Source organism: Eurosta solidaginis, chromosome 2 (assembly GCF_040869045.1).
Source record: "Eurosta solidaginis isolate ZX-2024a chromosome 2, ASM4086904v1, whole genome shotgun sequence".
Taxonomy (NCBI): domain Eukaryota; kingdom Metazoa; phylum Arthropoda; class Insecta; order Diptera; family Tephritidae; genus Eurosta; species Eurosta solidaginis.
This window is the reverse complement of record NC_090320.1, coordinates 189,866,828-189,889,823: the sequence shown is the minus strand read 5'-3', so window position 1 is coordinate 189,889,823 and position 22,996 is coordinate 189,866,828. Positions and strand designations below refer to the sequence as shown.

The 22,996-nt window shown below is 35.9% G+C and overlaps 3 long non-coding RNA genes and 1 pseudogene across 4 annotated transcripts; 1 reads left to right on the top strand and 3 right to left on the bottom strand.

Moving 5' to 3' along the window:
* Window positions 1–1,895: 1,895 nt before the first annotated feature.
* LOC137240085 (transcription termination factor 4, mitochondrial-like) lies at window positions 1,896–3,460 on the bottom strand (annotated as a pseudogene).
* A 1,155-nt stretch (window positions 3,461–4,615) lies between these two features.
* LOC137240409 (uncharacterized) lies at window positions 4,616–6,756 on the top strand. The gene is made up of 2 exons (XR_010949722.1): window positions 4,616–4,821; window positions 4,884–6,756. It is a non-coding gene; the product is annotated as an uncharacterized lncRNA (long non-coding RNA).
* On the bottom strand, window positions 5,136–17,070 carry LOC137240410 (uncharacterized). Of its 2 annotated transcripts, none has more exons than XR_010949724.1 (3): window positions 16,868–17,070; window positions 7,662–8,046; window positions 5,136–7,602 (listed from the first exon to the last, which is right to left on the bottom strand). It is a non-coding gene; the product is annotated as an uncharacterized lncRNA (long non-coding RNA). The 2 variants fall into 2 exon arrangements; XR_010949723.1 differs by lacking the exon at window positions 16,868–17,070 and adding an exon at window positions 11,129–11,225.
* Window positions 17,071–17,072: 2 nt separating this feature from the next.
* LOC137240411 (uncharacterized) lies at window positions 17,073–17,808 on the bottom strand. The gene is made up of 3 exons (XR_010949725.1): window positions 17,600–17,808; window positions 17,203–17,542; window positions 17,073–17,149 (listed from the first exon to the last, which is right to left on the bottom strand). It is a non-coding gene; the product is annotated as an uncharacterized lncRNA (long non-coding RNA).
* Window positions 17,809–22,996: the final 5,188 nt, after the last annotated feature.

Genomic DNA, 22,996 nt, shown 5'->3' with positions numbered 1-22,996 from the left:
TCTCTCTTAACCTCAAGATTGCTTATGCTGTGCCTAATACGCGTCTATGAAGCTACGCCTCGTGTCCATCTTCTCTTAGATTATATTTCAAAGACATTTTTAGCTTTAAACTTTGTTCATAATATTCATGTACATGTCTACTACTATGGCAGTCGCTTGCATACTACTATTTCATTATTTAAAAAAAAAATTAGTTCGGAAAAATGCAACCTAATTACGTGCATTCTCAAACACGGTTGCCACACCATGTTGTCATTTGGGACCAAAATTTATCGAAAGAGGACCAGACCTCAAAAAAAAGGACCAAATTTTAGTTTTATTTTATTGGTATACAAACAATTCGGCAAGTTACTAGAGTATCGTATTTGTTGTAAAAATCGAAAATTGTAGGATGTTTCAGCGGTGTCCTATATAAAATTTTAATAAAGGAGACACTTGGCTTTAGTTCAAACTGCACAAACAAAAATAAAGTGTACCTTTAGGTATCACATTATCAAATTTTTAGGATAAGACTATGCCTTTCACCAATCTAATGTTGTGAACCTAGTTTTGCTTGATTGCAATGAAATAAAATGTATAGCGCAGTTAGGTTTTAGTAAGGAACGGTTAAAAAATTTGGGTTGTGGCAAACTCAATAAATCGTAAATGAAACTAAGAAATTGTGTTAATGCTATTTTTATAGATGCTTTCATTTTCATTCACAGTTTAAACTTCATTCCAGAGCCTAGATTCAGTAAGTGTGAGTTTTGAACTCAGACTAAAAATTAAGCGTTTTAAAAGTTTCAACTGTATAATAATTGAATACCGATCAAAATATCTAAACACTAAAACAAGCCTTTTTCTGATAAGTGCGTTGTTTCATTAAAATTAATGACAATGTGTTTGTCCGAACATTCAACACTTCATTTTTAATGCCCCGCAAATTATCTCCCAAGTGAAATGTCATTGTTCTGCTACATTTTATTGATAGAGCAATTTTCTTGGTAAGAATTCCATTGGAGTAAATTAAAAATTATATGTTGGTAATAGATTTGCGGCAATTTTTTTAGCAGTGTTTTGAACTTCTGTTTCAGTGAAAAAGAAATAAATGTACCAAAACTGTGCCGAAAAAGAACCAAAATTGAGAAAAAGGGACCAGCGGATCATATAGGGGTGGAAGGGAATGGACTGAAGTGGCAACAGTGTTCTCAAATGCAAGCTTCCACATCAAATACATATACATATAAGTACTTCGACATTACGAAATACATTGTCGCGTTGTGAGGCTAAGTATTTTTGCATAAAAGCTTTTTGACCACCACAATACCACAGATTAAGTATAAAATTTCACAAAAATAATAAATTTTTTCGAAAAATCACACAGAATATCCGCAGTCATTGTTTACGAATTTAGAAACAATGAGAATGGCAAATACGAACGTGAATGAAATGTAATGTCAAAACGTATATGCACACGGTTGTATTTATATTCACGAAAATGCTTTAAAATCGTATGAACTTGTTAAAATAAAGTTCAAAAATAAATTATAAAAACTTCAATATAAATAAAAAGATTCTTTTAATAACAACAAAAACGCCTTATATATTCTATATATATATCAATTGGTTAGGATTATCTCACTTTAAAATTTCAGCTAAATAATCTAAAGTTTTTTCTTTAAACTGAGTCGAGAACTGTGCGTGTGAATGTGTGAATTTCACAAATCAGCTGTTACCCAGCAAAAATCTAGTGACCAAAGATGGCGACCAACAACAAAATATCCCACATTGTTCCACAATTATTAGTATGGCAGAATGAGATGGCCTAATTGAAATGCCCGATACATATATGCTTGCCTTTTCTTACATGCTATGTACCCTCAAATACGTCACAAAAATTTTATGCGAATCCACCATTTGTTATTTTCAGCTTGAAACGCAACAGCAGAGTAAGAAAAATTTATTTACAAATAATTTAGGATATAATAAAAACTAAATTTAAATTAAGTGTTGTGTGCGCTACGGTATTTGCATTTATATTTTCCACAAAGGAACCAAAATCAAGTGATTTTTAATGGATGTAGGTTATTGCATTTTTGGTAGCATCTACAGTGAATAATTCAATTCGTGCATATAAAAAACGTTTATACATAAATTAATATGAGCTATGGAATTTTCAATGAAACTAGGTGCCGTACTATTGGTGTCCTGTGAAAATTATAGATGTAAATGGTGAAGAAAAAGAATTTCCATTGACAAAAAGTGATTTATCAACATATTTTCCCAATCGCTTAGCGCTGAGTTTTGAAGCAGAAGAGGTACGTCATTGCATTTTAGAGCACAAAACACAAAGTGATTTACTTGATCACAAAGAAAGTTTGGCATTGTAATATATTGAGGATCAAATTCGTAGACAATTGGGCGTTACTTACGCAGAGGATAAAACAAATTTGTGCAAATTGTTCGAATAAGAAATTCACATCGGAATTTTAAAACAATTGTTTTTTTTTTTTAATTAAATTAATATATGTAACATGTAACTAACAAAAATATCTACGAGCTTTTCAATGCTTTTTATACCCGCGTACTAGCTGCATATCCTCATCTTCGTATTCAGCATCCTGTTTTCGTTTCAATTCCCGTGTACGCACGTCTTTAAATGCTTCAAATTCAGCAAGTGTAACATGGCACACCTTAGTTGCAAATGCATTGTCCGATTTATTGGTTATTTGATATAAAAGTGGATTCTTAGTTGGCTCATCTGGATCTACTTTAAGTGGTCTTGGTTTGAATAGACCCAGTCTTTCAAGAAAGACATGGCGGCAACGTATCTCCTCTAATGGCTTAGATAACGCTTCTGATTTTATTTTTTCAGGTATTTCCGCACGCATTACCTCTTTCAAGTACGTCACCTTTTCTTCGGCACGTCGCTCCGACAGTTCAAGTAAATCCGGACAATTCATTAACAATTTCCAAAAATTTTTGCTAGTGCCAGCAAATGATTTCAAATAACCAATATGTTTACGTAAACGCATGTTTTCGTTCACATCTAAAAGTTCTGGATATTTTGTTAGCAGTAAAAACATTAGCTTCTCGGTGAATTGAAAGCTGCGCCAAAATTCCATTGCATCAACTAGACGTTGTGTCGGACGTGCAAACACCTCCGGATTACCGGTTGCAATGCGCAGGAAATTGCTCGTATTGAGACTGTGATTCATGAGTGTTTCATGTGCATTACGCCATTGTGCCGGGACACTCTAGCCAACAAAGGATTCACTCTCACAGCTTCGTCTATGTGCGCTTGATCCAATGGTGTTTCATCATCGAGCACTGTGCTCACCGTACTTGGTGTTGATAGCTGTTGGTCATGTATGAACTAAATTAAAAATATTCATTAACTCATTAATTTTAATCTTACTTGCTGTCTTCTGTGAAGCAACGGCACATATTTATTGGAATTTGTTAAAAATTTCCGCAACATTACGAAAGCTATAGGAACCTCGGTTCAAAACAAATAGAACAGCAGATTGCGGTGATGTGATGCCGTACTGTAAATGGCCTCGTCAAAATGGCTGCGTCACAATCGGCGCTTTCAGGAAACTTGTATTGAGCAACAATGCAAAGAGGATAAATAAAATAAGAGCCACCAGTCTGCTACGAGTGGCGAGTAACTCCCAGAAATCAAAAAATATATGCCGAATTTTTTCAAAGAGGGACATTTTTGAATTGTCTCGCATTTATTCCTACAGTGTAGATACTTTATGCAACTGTGATTTTTGGAAAGAGAATTAATTAGTTAATTAAATACAGGCGGAAAAATAAACGCAAGTACCCCACGAAAATGGTTAGAAGACATTTTATGCACATCTCGCCCAAAAAAACAGCGTCTTCCTCTTAGAAAACATTGAGCATACGTCTCTTCATAATTTATCCTCTTTGCTTTGGCTTTTTACGTTTATCGCGTCACTAAAGCTGCAGACATTGGTGCTTTATCGGTAACCTTATAACAGCTGATTCGACCAACCTTATGAGAATCAGTGCAATCAATTATTGGTGCCGATAAGGTCGTAAACATCGTAGCCAACCAATTGGTTTTTGGTTTACCATCGTAACAATAAACAGCTGATTACGTTAGGGATACGACTACATCATCGATGTAGCACAACACAGCGCGTCCTTTCACTCCTCCTTAATACAACGAGTACCGTTTTGAATAATGCGGCTACTTCCTTAACCAACGAAGGAACATTCCCTACAACAAACGAAAATATAATGGCGATACTACAAACAATATTACAGAAGCATATCGACCTAGAATTTAGATTGACTAAGATTGAAGAAAAGGTGCATAGTGAAATATTGAACTGTTATTTGTGAAACCCTAGTAATTGTAGCCGCAATACCTTGATTCTCTTTAATTATTATTTATGCTATAATTTCAGCTTCCAGAATTGGCAGAAGTCATGGCTCAACATTGGAAGAAAACGCACAAAATAGTATGCCGTATCAGCGGAGAAATGGAAAATGATACTCACACCGAGCTCTCTATCGTTATGCCACTAACATCGTTGGATTCAGTTTATGACATTGAGAAAAAGTTGGACTCAGATGATTATCAAGAAGCAATGATATTTTTGAATATTTTTAATTGTATTTCATAACTTAAATTGGTGGTTTTCATTTAGAAATCATATATCTTTATGCTGAAAGATGCATCATCAGACATTATTGGAGTAATGAGAAAACTTTTCTCTGACAACGTTCTTTTCAATTTTAACTGGGACGGAGTACATGGCAAACGATCTTTATCTAAACTGAAACTCGTGAACAGCGTACTTTTTGGTAGTGTAATTTAAATTGTTTTAAAATGTCATTATTTTCATTGTCCATTCCTATTAATTTAGACGTTTTCAAACTGCAAGGCAGGATCGACTTCGAAGACAGCATGAGACGGTGTTTAACGCTGAGCCACAACTGGCATAAACAAAGGCGGTATCTGAGCAATAAATCCAGCTCTGCAACAGCATAAGCCTACATACAACAAACGAACAAGACACACTGAAATAATCTTGATTAAAAACTATATAAGAACCTAATAATTCTAAGTTTTTTCCTACGTTCCTATTCTAAGGTTTTTATGCCTAATTAAAATAATATTCAACAATCGCCCAAAGTTTGCAGAGAATTTTAAAGCAATTTAATTGCAACGAATTTGTCAATAATTTTTAACCAAAAATTTATAAACTAGATGTATAAGAAATAAGTATTTTGAATATACATATTTGTGATGAACTTAACTGAAATAATTCTAAGTTTTTTCCTACGTTACTAATCTAAGCTTTTTATGCTCTAATTAAAATAATATTCAACAATCGCACAAAATTTGCAAAGATCTTTAAAGCAATCTAATTGCAACGAATTTGTCAATAATTTTTAACCAAAATTTATAAAATAGATGTATAACAAAAAATATTTTGAATATAAATGATTGCTGATGAATTTAACTGACAGTACCAATACCATCAACTAAATAGTCCTTATAAATATTGTAATCACATAATTCAAAACAAAAAATTACTATGAGTACCTACGTTTATTATTGCAAAATCACGAAGAAAAAAAATTGCATGAAGTACATTCAATCTAAAATTATTCCACTGAATGCATATATCGCATTTTAAACTAAAAAATGTGAAAACTTAAAAAAAATTCAGATCGGTACTTAAGTGTAAATCGATCCATGAAAGCATCGTGAAATAACTTTTTTTTGGTATTTAACGTTATCGTTTAGCCTGGTTTTGTTACCCATTTTGTTATTTTCGTGGTATAAATCAACATTCAACACAAAGTTACTCTGATTATGAGTTGAAATACTTTAAGGGTTAGGTTGCGATATGTAAAATTACATATTTTTGTACACAGTTCTAAAATGTAAAGGAAAAAAATGTATATTTGTGTATTAATTAAATTATTCAAAAGATATTGTTATATTAATGATATAGAGAAGCGCCAACACGAATGCAAGTGGTTTCAAACCACTGGTAGGCAATTCACCACTTTAACTGTCAGAAAAAATTTTAAATTGTTTATTTTATGTAAAAAAAATTTGAAAGTTGCAATTGAAGTTCTGAAAGCTCAGGAATTTCAATTTAAGTTCAAAAAATTACAATTGAAGTTCACAATTTTCAATAGAAGTTCAGTAAATTATAATTGAAGCTCAGGAATTTCAACTGCAGTTCAGCAAATTACAACTGAAGTTCAGAAAATTACAATTTAAGTTCAAATATAATTTTCTGAACTACAAACAGAAATTCTGAACTTCCATTTTAATTTTCTGAACTACAAATAGAAATTTTGAGCTTGAATTTAAATTTTCTGAACTTGAATTGAAATTTTTGAACTTAAATTGTAACTTTCGAACCTCAATTGCAGCTTTCTGAACTAAAATAAAAAAGGTATAGGATTAAAATTGGCGAATTACAAGTCAACTTACTCAAATTGTGAATTGCCTACTCGCGATTTGATGGTTTACTGCAACCAATAGTTTTATTAGTTCTTCTCTTTTGTTTTCTATATCATTAATTAATTTATTTAAGTTTCCCTTAACTTTGTTTGCATACAATCGCATACAATAAAATTTGTATTTATGGGTCACCAACAAGACTGAAAAACTATTCCTTAAGACTTATAGTTAATAATTTACAACTATTATAAATAATGTAATATATTGTAAAAATGTTTAATAAAAGAAATGTTAATAGATTTGAATTAAAGAAATATTTTATTTATATAGCAGTATAATCCAAGTAAAAAAACGGTCATAACACTAGTAAAAAGACGGTCATATTAACGTAAAAATACTCGTAAAGTTACAGGTATATAACTCAAAAAATGATTGCCAGAACGTGAATGTAAGAACAGTACAGCACTATAGTTTGTTTACTTTTCGATAACCTAAAACCGTATATGTGTGAGCAGTATGGACAATCACATAAATAGGTACGACGGAATGGACTGGTCACAAATGTTACTGCTGCCCTGTACAAATGCTACTTAGCGATTTACGTGTTCCATCGACACAGCTGTTAGTCATTTTCCTAGTCAATTTACGGGCACATTTTTGCTGGGTAGTTGCGCTACTTGGCAAAATTTACTATGATGATTATACTGTCTTCGATAGATACATGGTTCAACTATATACAGGTTGGCTCATCTGTAAAGCAACAAAATATGTCTGTTCAAATTGTCAAAATCTGTGTATTGGTGTTGGTGCGAATGGTATGGAATGTAAACGTAAAACTTAGCTGTTTTTGTATGTGTAAGTAAAATGTTGCCAATGTGTTGGTTTCATTTTGAGTTTGCCATCTCCTTTTGACAATCCCTTCGACCATGCAATGACATAAATAAAATCAGCTGATGAGATGAGCCAACCTGTACATAATTGAACCATGGATAGATAGTTGGACGAGCCGCTACTCGGTGAAGTAGAGATGACCGTTGTGTCGGTGGCAGCTGTTACAACAGCAGTTTGTAACTTTACACCATCCGTACAGTGTGATGAATGCTTCACTACCTTTTCCAATTGCTTGGCGCCAGCAATTTTTGCTGTTTGTAAAGCTTTAGCTGTAATGCAAATATATAGATGGGTTAAAGTGGTTTTCGTATGTTATTCAACAACTCACCCTATACCATCATCACAGGCTCCTCATCGATTTTGAATATGTGTACTGTTTCAGTATTCAGACCCAGTTCGTTTGGTGCAATATTTTCGATTTGATGAATATGTATAATATCCGTTAGGCAGACAATTAGGTGCAATCGATTCATTCATATACTGTGGGTATTTGAGCCGAAGACGCAATGGCAGATATTTTGATCCTTTTTGAAGTGTAACATTTGTAAACAGTTGGGTTTCTCTGCTGTCACCATCACCACTAGAGAGCTATTGAAGAAACGCTCGACCAAGATAATATGTGAGATTTACACGCATAAATTTCTTCCACCTTTTCACAGTTATTGATGGAGAAAATGCGAAAGCCATATTTACTATCCAATACCGAAATAGAACTGTAGAGGAAGAAACATTTTATAAAATTTAATAAAATCAATAAATGATAGTTGTGCTAAAATGGGGTAACGTATTGTATGTTAAAGTATAGCGAAGTCTCAGCGGCTTTGTCCTGCTGAAAATGAAGTTTGAATAGATTTTATTCTTCATTCTTAGAAACATGTACGAAGGTATCTGGTAAGATATTAAAAATCCTCAACGCTTTTTTTGCTATAACTTAAAAAAACTCATATTCAAACTTCTGCTTAACTTCTACATATCAATAGCTACCTTTACCACCAGGAGTCACTATTGCTTCTACGCCTATGCTATTGTTTCCTACATCGATGAGCTTTGTAATAAAATAAACAGCTATCTCCCCAATCTCTCCAGTTTGGTCGCCTCGCGAAACCTGATATTGTCACCAACCAAATCATCGGTGACCTTATTTAAAACATGACCGCGCCAAATGTCGATCATATGGCATTACCCTACCGACTGTCTTACACCCTAAAATTTTGGGTGTGACTTTCGATCAGGATCTACATCTTGGAGAGCATGCACTAGCAATTGTAACGAAAATCGTCGTTGGTGTGAGGGCTTAGCCGATTTCCATAGCGCCCGACTATGAGGAGGAGCTGTTTAGGACTGGCATCTACGCCTCATAGGAGGGCGGCGGGATGTCGGTGACCAAGAAATGCCAACCCCCTAATCCAGGGTGTTATGCGGACCGTGCCTATTGGACGATTTGTAGCCTGCGGTGGCTGGAGGAAGTGGTTCCAAAAGGCAGGGCACGAACGCGCGTTTTGAGATGGTGGATAAAGCGCAAATCCCCAAGGTACCAAAAGTTAAGGTATGGATGCCATGCGTGATGAAGTCGGAGGATACACTGCGACTTTTGCAGAATCAGAATCCGAACATACCGACACAGGATTGGAAGGTACTGGTTACTGGTCCAACGCTTTTATTTAATTGTCTGATCAATGCCATAGATTGATAAGGAGTGTGATGACTAGTACCTAGGACCTAACTAATTATTTTCTAGCTTTTCGTATTTTTATTATTTCATGTAAGTATTGTTTTAAATAAAACCGTTTAACTTAAAAATTTTTTTTAAATTATTTTATTTTCAAGTTTTTAGTCTTTATTTAATTGCCTATTATTTCTCATTCTATTTAGTTCATTTAGTGACTCATTATTACAAGGACTCTTTCCTGACAATTTGTAACAACCTAAGTCCTCAATACATAATCCTTCCAAAGACTTTACTCGACTCTGCGCCACGTATGCTTGTCCCTACTCCAACTCCAAAATATTTTGATGTCATTTCTACCGGACTGTATGTAATATTTGTTCCAAATATGAGCCAAATCGGCCATCATAGGTCGCTTTCTATTCATGTATGTATTATGTGTTCCAAATATGGACCAAATCAAATCGGACCACAAATACGATTTTTGTGAATATCTCGATCCTTGCGCCACCTAGCGGCGATTTTTTTGATAGGTCGCTTTCTATTCTTGTATGTATTATATGTTCCAAATATGAGCCAAATCGGACAACAAATACGATTTTTGTGAATATCTCGATCCATGCGCCACCTAGCGGCGGTTTTTTTATTATTGCATTGTCATCGGGTTCTGAACTATATTCCAAGTTTCAAGCTTGAAGCTTATCGGGAAGTTACTTAAATTTCAATTACAAGATTCGTTCACAACGGCCGTGCAAGCGGCCGTGCAGCCTGTCAACTCAAGCTAATAAAACCGTTTAAAAAGCCCTGGAATATAGGGAATATGCTCTAGAAGTCTTCTTAAGCATTGCCGGGGCTTTATAAATGGGCGATTATTGATGGTCTTACTTACGTTAAAGTACATCCAGCCTTACCCAGATGGATCGACTGCATGTTAAACTGCAGTAAGATTACATCGCGATGGGGATTGTACGCGGCCACGAAATTAGTGGACAGGGGCACTCCGCAGGGAGGGGTGCTATCACCTCTGCTGTGGACGCTGGTCATTAACCAACTGCTTAGGGGATTCTACGAGGGACCAGAAAAACTCACGGTTTACGCAGATGACGTTGCATATGGTCTTGTTTACAAAGAGGTACAAGGTCCCTAATTGGACCAGGCCTAAGTTAGGAGGGGCGACCCTACGGGAGAAACCTTGCACCAAATATCTAGGAATGATCATAGACAGTAAGCTGTCATGGAAGCTCAACGTGCAGGAGAGGGTGAGGAAGGCTTCAACGGCACTTTATGCATGTAAAAGAATGCAAAAGAACCGGCATATACGATCAGAAGGAACTCAATGACGATGCCTCAAAACTAACAACCAAAAGCAATAATTATCATTTCACTGACACAAATTTTATAGTTTCTTTTTCGGGATGTGGACACAATGTTGTTGTTGTTTTTGTAGCAATAAGGTTTCTCCCCGAAGGCTTTGGGGAGTGTTATCGATGTGATGGCCCTTTATCCGGATACCGATCTGGTACGCTCCGGTAACACAGCACCATTAAAGTGCTATCCCGACCATCTTGGGAACGATTTATGTGGCCACATTAAACCTTCAGGCCATCCCTCCCTAACCAACCCACCCCCCTCCTTACCCACCCACCCACCACCCTAGATCCTCGTCTGTTAGTGAAACAGGATTCGCCGCGGATAGGTGAGGTTGACAATTGGGTTTGGAGAAGCTATATATTGCGCTGGCAACCTGAAGGGTTGCGCCTCTTACAACAGGCATACCTACCGCGGGTAAATTCTGACCCCTAACCCGCTAGGGGGTATTTGGACACAATCTTTTCATTATATTACTTAACAATTTAAAGGCTTCATTCTGTATTGCGAACGATAGCTCAGACGAACGATTCGCCTCCAAACGATTTCGTCTAGCAATGGTATTCTCTATCATTTTCGTTCGGTCTTTACCTTTCTAACTAACAGGAAGGCAAAAGTAATTGTCAAGTGATAAGTTGCCATTGTTTAACATAGTGCAAATACACTAGCGATTCGTCTCTGATCCGCATCGAAAGTTCGTTTCGTAATAGAGATTGAGGCCCTAAGATTAGAAATTTTTTTCAATTTGTATTTTGACTTACCAGCAACAACAGAATCATGTTTAATTGTACGCCGCACAAGCATTATGTCATCATGTAACGAAGCTCAGTTTCTTCCAAAAACTGTTCAACACTCTAGGCCAATATATACATATGTTTATTAAAATACAGCAAATGTGTTAAACAATGTATATTTATTTGTCGAATGGTTTGTCTTGCCAATATTTCGACTTCAATCTGAAGTCATCTTCAGGACTGAAAAAAAACGAAAAACATTTATAGAGACATTGGTACATACATACATAATTATACAATTGTCGCAAGTGCCGACAAAATAAATAAATAAATAAATAAATATACATTGTTTAACACATTTGCTGTATTTTAATCATCATCATCATCATCATCCTCCTCAACTCCTATTGGAGCATAGGGCCTCGACCACCGACTTAAATCTTATTCTGTTAGGTGCAGTTCTTGTGATGTCATTCCACGTATATCCTGCGTCTTCGAGTTCTTTATCCACAGTTCTGCGCCAAGTTTTCGCAGGTGCACCAGGTCGTCGGCTTCCTTGTGGATTCCATCGCAATGCTTGTCTGGCTATATTTACTGGAGGTCTTCTGAGAGTGTGACCAATCCACGACCATTTACGCTTGGTTATTTCTGTGGTAGCCTTAGGTTGATTTGTTCTAGACCATAAGTCGTCATTTGAAATTCTTTCCGGCCATCGAATTTTCAGGATTCGGCGCAGACATTTATTAATAAAAACTTGTAGACGTTTCTGAATTGAAGTTGAGCTTTTCCACGTCTCGCATTTTAATAAACATATGTATATATTGGCCTAGAGCTCAAACATACTTTGAATATATTAACTAAAAGGCCGGAATACAAGAAATTAACTGTTCAACACTGCCACGTAAAATCAATGTACTTGTTCTAGCATTAACGCAACCTTTATATAATTATAAACTATAAAAATTAAATTAATGTCAAACCTTGGAAAATGTTGAAACGTTCACCACCAACCTGACGTTCTTCAAAGTAATCTCATTGACCCAAAACACTTGAATTAATATCATTAGCTGTAGTCATAACAGCACCACCACAAGCTTTCATTCTACGTTTCCAATCTTCTTCTGGTACATGAACAGCGCAGAACATATTGTTACGAATATTAGCAAAACTAACGAGTGCTGCCAGCTCTAAGCCGATGCTAAGCAGTGACGTGAATGCACATCAATAATTCAATCATCATGTATCTACATAAACGAAACAATAACTGCGTCTACATATATGTACCATGTACGTGTACGAGCAACAGAGAGTCAATGCACAAATACATGCATATATCTGAGATACTCCTATAAGTATGCAATGAGAAAAACTATAAAATTGTGCAATTGTAGTTACAGCTGAGAAGTTTGAGAGCTACTGGACTAGTAGATTCTGGAAGCATCTAGAAGATGCGAACGAGGAAACCAGGGATGCACCTTAACGTTAAGCTAATCGTTTATCAAAAAATTTCCACCGTTTCCGTTGAAACACTTCGAAATATTATCGATAAAGAAATTATCAAGATAAATTGTATCTCGTTTTTAACCGAAACGAAAAGCTTTCGTTAACGTTAAAAACGTTAACGAAAACGTGATACTTTATGTTTGAATTGTGCTGGCAATGCTATAGCCATGGTGAAGCCGTAAGGTGGCAACAACGAGCGCACATACACACACAAACTCTATGTAATTTGTTTGTGTAATTCGTTGGTGGTAATGTCAAAAATACTCTGAGAAATGTTCGTACTGTCAAAATTCATGAGAAAAGTTGCAATCAGCTTGGATAATGCTTTCACCTTTAATGACTCCGCCATCAATCAGCTTTGCCAGCATAGTTTGAAATTAATAATCAACATAAACGATTTGATTTCGTTTTGATATGGCAGAAAACGAAACGAAATCATTTCGTTAATTTGACGATCTTAACGTTAATAAACGAAACGAAATGACTTCGTTTCGTTTATTAACGTTGATTATCGTAACGAAATGATATCGTTTCGTTGGTTAAGCATGCCTGGAGGAAACCAAAGAGTATAAAAGGCGACAGTTGTAGAGGCGCTGTAATTCAGTTTGATTTGAGTTGTCAAGCAGTTACGACTAAAACGATATCTAGCGAGCAATAGCAGTATTATTTTGAATAGTGGAGTTTCATTTGAGCTATCAGTTTGGTTATTAAGCTATTCGTTGCACAGTTTGAGTGTTATTGTGAAGTATTTTAATAAAGGCCATTTTTCCATTATTCAATATTGGAGTTATTTATTCAACAGTTTATCGATACGAACCTAGCAAAAGGGCAAATAAGAGGAATTGCAAGTAAATTCGTAACAATTGGTGTCAGAAGAGGAATTGTTGAATAAATTCCAGAGGACAACAAGGACAGGGCAAAGTTCAGTGAATTGAAGATCCAGCAACTGAAGAAGGAGTTGGAGAGCCGTGGATTGAAAACAACCGGCATTAAACTCGAACTTCAGGCACGACTACTAGAGGCAATGGAAGCAGAAGGAATTAACGTGGAAGAGTATGTCTTTCATCTTGATGTCGACGAGATAACAAAAATTGAAGAGAAAAACGAAACATCGCAGACAGTTACGAGCACAGACTTGAACGTGATATTGGCTGCAATATCTGCTCAAACATCGACAGTAACATCCAAGATGGAAGCACAAGAGACGCGTATTTCAGAAATGTCGACACAGATAACATCCAAGATGGAAACACAGCTCGAAGAACAGAAGACATATATGGCATCCCAACTGGAAGAGCAGAAGACATATATGGCATCCCAACTAGAAACACAGGAGGCACGTATTTCAGAAATGACGTCGCAAGTGTCATCTCAACTGGAAGGCCAAAAGACATATATGGCATCTCAGTTGGAAGCGCAAGAGGCACGTATATCTGAAATGTCGGCAGAAATTTTGGAACAGGTATCATCAAAACTGGAAGCGCAGGATGCAAAAATGGCTCAATTTCAGGCAGAAGTAGATGATTTAAAAGGTCGTATGGAGCAGTTACAACTAAATCGCCCAGCTGTTTCGGCGAGTAATCCAAAGGTAAAGACACCATCCTTTGACGGTTCTGTTCCTTTTCAGGTCTTTAAGCTACAGTTTGAGAAGACCGCAGCAATGAACCAATGGAATGCTGAAGATAAAGTTGCAGCTATGTTCGTGGCACTGAAAGGGCCTGCCGCGGAAATCTTACAGGCCATCCCAGAGTACGAGCGGAACCATTACGAAACATTGATGAGCGCTTTAGAGAGACGTTACGGAAGCGAGCATAGGAAACAGATATTCCAAATTGAGTTGCAAAACCGCTACCAAAAAGCAAATGAGACATTGCAGGAGTTTGCTTCAGATATTGAAAGATTGGCTCATCTTGCAAATGCGGACGCACCCGTGGAATATACTGAAAGGGTAAAAATCCAGAGCTTCATAAATGGCATACGAGATGTGGAAAGGAAGCGGGCTACATATGCGAATCCAAAACTAACGTTTGCTGAAACGGTATCGCTTGCACTGACTCAGGAAACAGCCTCACTTTTGAGTAAGCCAGCGAACAAAGCTCATCGCGTGGAAGTGGAAAAGCCAGACTGGGTAGACGCAATTTTGGAAGCACTGAAGGGATATCAACAGAAGAATGCCGGAGTTATTAAATGTTTCAAGTGCGGCAACCCAGGTGACATTGCAGTCATTCCGATCTTGGTTCTAATAGTTCCAACAATGTGGGTGGCCGTAAAAGCAGAGCTGGCGAAATGAACAAGAGCGTGTCGGATGTAAAGAACGAAAACTTGCCCGGCTATTGAATGTCCTGTGATAACTGTGTCGCAGATTGGAAGGAAATCAAGCACTCTTACCATCAGAGGGAATGTGGATGGTAAAGAGCGTGTACTGACTGTAGATACGGGGGCATCTCATTCCTTGATTCGATCTGATTTGGTCTACAGGAGAGTAAAGTCATTACCTGGAGCAAGGTTACGTACGGTCACAGGCGAGTATAATCAAGTCCAAGGCGAAGTGGTATGTGAGGTATTAATTGGAAAAGTCATGGTTCTACACCAATTCGTTGTGACGGAGATCGTTGATGAAGTCATATTGGGAAGTCGACTTCTTGGTTGACCATGACATCAGGATCGATATGCGGAGAAAAATTATGCGCTATAAGAACCAGGACATACCACTTAACTTTAGTTTGGAAAAAGGGTTCAGCAGTAATCGGGTACTGGTGGAAAAGACTCGACAAAGACCACGAAAGTCAAAGTCAAAGGTTGATAGATCGAATGGTCCAAATAAATCAAAAGTACCTGCGAGAGAAACACTGGCATTGACAAAACCTAAAAGACGCAGGAAAACGAAGCAACGAATCTCCGAGAAAGAATGCGAGAGTAGTTTCAAGCCAGAGCGCACTACTGTGGGGAAACGTGGGAACGATACTGATTATGCAAAGCAAATCCGTCCAGCGCAAGCTCTACGAAGTAGTTCATCGGCCAAACAACAGAATGTGAAGGAACGAACCAGGGTATTGAGTGGTACGATGAAACACAGGTACCACGAGAACAATAATTCGAAAAGTTTCTTGGCGGGAGATTTGGTACTGTTATACAACCCTCACCGGCGGAAAGGTGTTCTATCCAAATTTCGGTGCAGTTGGGAAGGCCCGTACAAGGTTGTGAAGAAGATCAGTTTTCCATTTACCGCATACAAAGCATTGAGAAACCACGGAGTAGAAGAGTGGTACATTTGGCGATGCTAGCAGCGTTTAGATCGAGAGATTTGTCATATCGGGACGATCAGACTTAGGTGGAGGGCAGTGTTACGAATATTGGCAAAACTAAGGAGTGCTGCCAGCTTTAAGCCGATGCTAAGCAGTGACGTGAATGCACATCAATAAGTCAATCATTATGTATCTACATAAACGAAACAATAACTGCGTCTACATCAGGCATGCTTAACGAACGAAACGATATCATTTCGTTACGATAATCAACGCTAATAAACGAAACGAAGTCACTTCGTTTCGTTTATTAACGTTAAGATCGTCAAATTAACGTTAATTTGTCGTTCTTAACGTTAATAAACGAAACGAAATGACTTCGTTTCGTTTATTAACGTTGATTATCGTAACGAAATGATATCGTTTCGTTCGTTAAGCATGCCTGGTCTACATACATGTACCATGTACCTGTACGAGCAGCAGAGAATCAATGCACAAATACATGCATATATCTGAGATACTCCTATAAGTATGCAATGAGAAAAACTATAAAATTGTGCAATTGTAGTTACAGCTGAGAAGTTTGAGAGCTACTGGACTAGTAGATTCTGGAAGCATCTAGAAGATGCGAACGAGGAAACCAAAGAGTATAAAAGGCGACAGATGTAGAGGCGCTGTAATTCAGTTTGATTTGAGTTGTCAAGCAGTTACGACTAAGACGATATCTAGCGAGAAATAGCAGTATTATTTTGAATAGTGGAGTTTCATTTGAGCTATCAGTTTGGTTATTAAGCTATTCGTTGCACAGTTTGAGTGTTATTGTGAAGTATTTTAATAAAGGCCATTTTTCCATTATTCAATATTGGAGTTATTTATTCAACAGTTTAGCGATACGAACCTAGCAAAAGGGCAAATAAGAGGAATTGTAAGTAAATTCGTAACAATATCACGATCTGCAAAATACTGTGTAGCAACGTCACCAATTGGTAATTTAGAAAACACAACATTGGCGCCTTACTTAGCTGGTTTATTCTACAGAATACGCCATTCAGCATCAACAATTTTCTGATACTCTTGGACATTTGAGGACATTGTTGTGGCAGATCATTTTTCCAATAAAGCACTATGTTGCTCCTTTGATTGGCGCTTCGACATGTATATCCATGTCATATTTTAGCATGCATAATTGTAATGCTTTACGTATAGCTTTGATGATGATACGTGCATGCACGCCTTCCTCAACATCTGGCTTAACTTGTTTTAATGCTTAAACTACTACTGAAGTGACGCCATCGCCGACCTGATAAGAGAAACATTTTTATTCTACACATTCTAATATAGCAATAAACTTACCTCAGCATTTTGAAATTTGACGATGCCTACTAGAGTTTTACGGCTGGATACACAATATCCAATAGTTTCATAATGGTTGCCCCATCATTTGAAATTGTGGCCTTACCACTGGAATCAAAAATATGCTTGTCCATACTACGTGAACCCAATGTAGTGCGTACAGTGCCACAATTGAATGCGAGGCATTGCTGTTGGATATGAGTTGAGGTTTACCATGAGAGCTATCGGTACCCAAGCATTTTTTACACAAATACTCATGTACCCAATACAAGTTCAGGACGTTCATATTTATCGACACGCTGTCCGGTATGGCCCAAATGTTGGTAATATGCAGTTGGCACTGTCGAGAAAAAATATAGATCAATGAACACAAGTAAAAGTGAAAGATTTTTTTTACCATCTCTTGTTACTTTACACATTAGACATTGGAAACGACGACCAGCATCTACAAGTTGCTATTGAGCCTTGCAACGATTACATCTAATTGCACCCAATTCACCAAAATTTACAATGGGTGGTTCATATTCACCCTCAACCGTGCGTGCCATTGGTGAGACGGTAAGTGTACTGGACAAAGCTGTTGTTTTTAATAAATCAGCTGTTGCAGGTATGCAATACAAAGACGAGAAGAAAGATCAATGTAATTGCCAAACAAAACATTAATTTCGATTATCGATACCTAACGTAACGTGGCGAGGAGTTACCCTGATCTTCTACCACATATTTTGTGGTCACCAATGGTGGTAATAAACCCTGTTCATTAGTAATAAAAGCACCACCAGCGTTTTTTTGATTTTCAATGATAACGCTTATCGGATTTGGTATCTGATCGGGATCTAAACGGCGTTGGGCTTGATCATACTGTTGCGGCTGTTGATATTTACCAGTAACAGGTGCAGGTGGTTGCTAAAGAAAATAACACAAAAATAATCATCAGCAAATTTGTAAATTATTAGTTGTATTAGCATACATTATAACCACGACGTCCAAACGTGTCCGGGTTTTGGGGGTTGACCCGGCTTGGGTGGTTGACTGAGCATTGGCGTCTGTCCAGGTTGTGTTGGTGGCATCATAAAAGCCTTCAATAACAAGTGCCAATAATATATCCGCGGCATACCTGCCGACCAAAATGATTCAAGGGGTTGTGATTGCCAACCTCACCTACCCGTGGCGAATCCTGTACCTAACAATTTGGTGTGAACAATTGGTGCCAGTTAACCCTCTGAAATAATCGGCGCAATTGTACGCCATTGTGTTGGCATTAATTTGGCAAAATGCAAAAACTTTTCATCCTCCTCCCATGACCATTCTGTCTTCTTTATGCTAGGATCAAGCCATTCATACCAGCGTGCCTTACATTGCTTGGCAGATTTGCGGTGCAGCAGTGATGCAATACGTGACCACTGGTTTTTGCCATATTTCATTACAGCTGCTTTGAGGATTTCATCCTGAAAGTTATCAATTTAGTTAATAAACGGCCAAGAGTAACCAGTCGCGTCAAATGCTTACCTCAGTGTTTCTCCACACACCACCTTTTATCATAATTCGCGGCATGGTGCTATATAATTGTGAATTCTTTCGATGAGCACAAAAATCAAATCAAAAGTTTTTGTCGAAATAAACAGCGAAATTTTTGGGAAAATTTTAGAATAACACCCCCCGAGTTCGGGGTAAAACTTGGTATCAAATGAAAGAGGGAGTTCTACCGATCACAAATATGTATATTTTAAAGTGCGCAAACTTATAATTTAAAAGTTATTTGTTGTTAAAGTTTGCAAATTTAGCAAATTTCTATATCACTTTAAATTACAATTTACACATCTTTCAAAACCTTAATCCACATACATATCTATATAAATTGGCAACGATAAACTTAAATCGCATTTTTGTATATTTCACATTTCATTTTTGCATTGTTTTTACTTATTATAAATGTTTTTATTAAATCAATCGCGCTTTTGTAGCAACAGGCACATATATATATATATATATTTTATTGATGACATTACAAAGCTGTGCTCTGCCACATATATATACGTATACACATATAAAATTTGTATAGAAATTTGCAAACTTTAACACCAAATAACTTTTAAATTATAAGTTTGCGCACTTTAAAATATATATATTTGTGATCTGGAGAACTCCCTCTTAATTTTAAATCTTTCCGGAGATATTCCACTTAAAACTCTCAAAATTGAAAAAATTTTCCACCACCAAATGTTTTTTTGCTGTCTCTGCTGAATTAGAAATGGCGGATTTTTTGCACGCCAAAATGACGTATTTTGCTATCCTTTTAAAAATAATAGGTGCGAGAGAGCACGATACATTGTGGGAAAGCTAAATTTGTCAACATGCTATTTCATTTGGAGAATTTTTCATTCCAAATCGTCACCCCTGTCAAAAATTCGTGTGGCTGTGTGCGTTTTTTGTCACACGATTTTTGCAGGGCAGGTGTTGAAACAACTTGGAAACAGAGCAATTCGGCTCGGCAGAAAAAGACCTGCCATTATAAATTTGGACAACAACGAGAAAACGCGAACTAAATATTGGAAATAAAAACTAAGTTATTTAAGTGAACAACATAAAAAAGGATTATACAATTTAAACAAACTAAGACTAGATATATGAAGATTACAAAGTGTTTATTAAATAAACCAACTGAAATACAACATAAATAAATAAACGAAAACCTAAATAAGAATAATTTACTTGGACATCAAGTCTGCACGTGGGGCTAGTCGCCCAAAAGTGAGTGGCTTCCAAAGAGGTTCCGAAATGGAACCTTAATGGCGACCGTGACGAAGGTAGGTGGTGGTGTTAATTTTTTGCAAAGGCAGTTCTAAGTGGCAGTGACAGTGAAAATACACAATTTTAAATTGAAATAAAAGAAAATTTTTAATGCAAAAGAACTAATCCTACGTTAAATGGAGGAGAAATAAACCAAAGTAAAGGAAGCGCTAAATAATAAAAATTGTCTTAAAACTACAACTAAATTATACAGAAATAATGTAAAAAAAAACTTTAAATAACAAAATAAAATTGTCGTATAATATGCCATTAATAACGGGATATAAACCCACGCCACTAGCCAACGGTATATCATCGCCATATTTTTAACCACCACCACCGCCAGCATTAACATCGAAGACCAGCAGCGGCAGCGCCAGCGAAGACCACCGGAAACTCGGTCAGTAGCAGCATTGGCGACGACAGCGGCAGCATTTACGGTTGGAGCAGCAGCAGTCATAAGTATTTATGTATATGTAGCTTTGCCTTATGTATATAGAGTTTTTCTAAGTGTGTATAAATACTTAAGATTTTTGCTTTCACATTTTTGAATAGCAACACATTTTTGAATAGCGTCTGTCTACATTTAACTACCTCAGTTTTCAACAATTTTAAAATTTTTCGAACCATTTTATAAATTAAAATATTTCCAGATCTATATTTAAATTTACATTTTCTTCAAATTTTTCATATTTTCAAATTTTTAATTTAAAAATTTCTCAATTTATTTTACAAATTCACATATTTTCAAGCTTCCATTCTTCAAATTTGCAATTCGTTTCACAAACCTTTAATTTAAAATTTCAAATTTCGGATTTCCACTTTCCAGATTTTTATTTACTACAGGTAAAAGGAACATTTTTTTATAGATACGCCCATTTTCCAACATAATATTAATTTTCACCATATAAGACTGTTGAACTTGATAAGCAGTTTGTAACGTGTGAATTTTGGAATTTTGATATAAACGGTATTTGAAACAAAAAAAAATCAATTAAAATGTTTATTTGAAATATGCGTTGGTTCCGTTAAAAACCAATTAAAATTTTTTTTTGAAATAAGCGCTGGTTCCGTTAAAAACCAATTAATTTTTTTTTAAATATGCGGTGGTTCCGTTAAAAACCAATTAAAATTTTTTAAATATGCGGTGGTTCCGTTAAAAACCAATTAAAAATTTTTATATTAGTTGTAGCCGGTCAATAAATTATTGTAAATATTTTTGTGTTATGATAGGATTTTCTTGACCATAATGTTGCTTTTAGTGCAAGTAAAACTCCACTATTACGTCCCAACGTTTCGCTAAGCACCTTAGCTTCCTCAGGGGCATTTATTTAAGTATTTTTATTTATATACATAGGCACGACTAAGCGAAGTCTAGGAGTCCGTCTAAATGAGCATGAAGCAGACATAAGGAAAAAGAAAATCAACACAGCGCTATCGCAACACATCACATCAAGCGGTCACTCAGCTGATATGAAAAATGTCAAAATATTAGACAAAGAGAAACGAACAAAAATCAGAAACACTATAGAGAGCTTACGAATAATGGAGAAAAGGAACAAAACAGTAATCATAAAAGAAGACACGGATTGCATTTCCGCGGCTTATTTGTTATGCCTTTAAATTCTGTTGTTTAGTTTAACAAATGTATCATATATAGATGGTATCAGATATATGTTTTATAATAGAAAATTTAACATATATGTATATGTATGTAAGTCCATTTTCGTTTATTGTTTTTTGTTTGGTTTTAATTTTTGGACATTGTTGAAATTTTAAACAACTATTTTTATAATTTCGTGTCAAATTACGTTGGTAAATTGAAAAAATATTTAAATAAATGCAGTTTCGCCCCTGAGGAAGCTATGGTGCTTAGCGAAACGTTGGGACGTAATAGTGGAGTTTTACTTGCACTAAAAGCAACATTATGGTCAAGAAAAGCTTATCATAACACAAAAATAAAATTTGTATATAAACGGTGGTTCCGTGAAAAGCCAAGTGATATTTTTTTTATATAAAGCGGTGCGTCCGTGAAAATATACGAATTTTTTTACAAAGCGGTGCGTCTGTGAATATAAATGGATTTTTTTGAACAAGTTACAACAATTTTGAAATTTTTACCAATTAATACCTATATACTTTTGTGCAAAGTTTAAATTCAATTACTTCTTAAAGATTTTTCTATACAAGTATAATGCAGTTTTCATTAATTCTTCAAATAAATTGTTAAATATTTCTTTAGCGACTATTCCCCTGTAAATCAGTTCACTTTTACAAATTTTTTTTCTTTTTCCTCAATATTTCAGTTACAATATAAATTCAGAAATTCAAATAAGTACTTCATTAATTTCATAGTTTGAACTGAATTATTTGTGCTATTCTGATAACTACATTTGTACCTTAGAAGTGGTAAGCAAGTGCAAAAAAATTCAGACTCAGAATCCGATTCCGATAATTCAGCCTCAAGCTATGAGAGTTTAGCTTCATCCTCGACCGAAGAAGTCACAAACCAGGAAAATAGATTTCTTTTGTCAACAAATTTTCCAGGCTTCGAAAATTCTTCCATGAAAAATTCAACTTCTAATTTAGATTCAAATCTTAGCGATTCAAATAGTGCAAAACTAACTTCAACTCCTTTTACTTTAAAATCAGATCTTAACGATTCAAATATTACAAAGGTGGCCTCACCTTCAGCTAATTCAGCTCCAGAGGCCCTATTCAGTAACTGTGAGTTTTAAAATGTACACTTTTTCTTCATATAATTTGTATGAAAGAAAAAGTACATTTCAAAACTCATAGTTACTGAATATGGCCCCAGATCTTAACGATGAAATCATGGCAACACCTGAGGGAAAGAGAATTTTCATTAACACATGTGCTAATTCTATTAGAGAAAACTACAGTGGCGACCCTCTTGCACTTGATTCTTTTATAGACAAAATGGCATTACTTGAACAATTCGCTACTGCAGATTTAACTGATACTTTTATAGCATTCTTAAAAT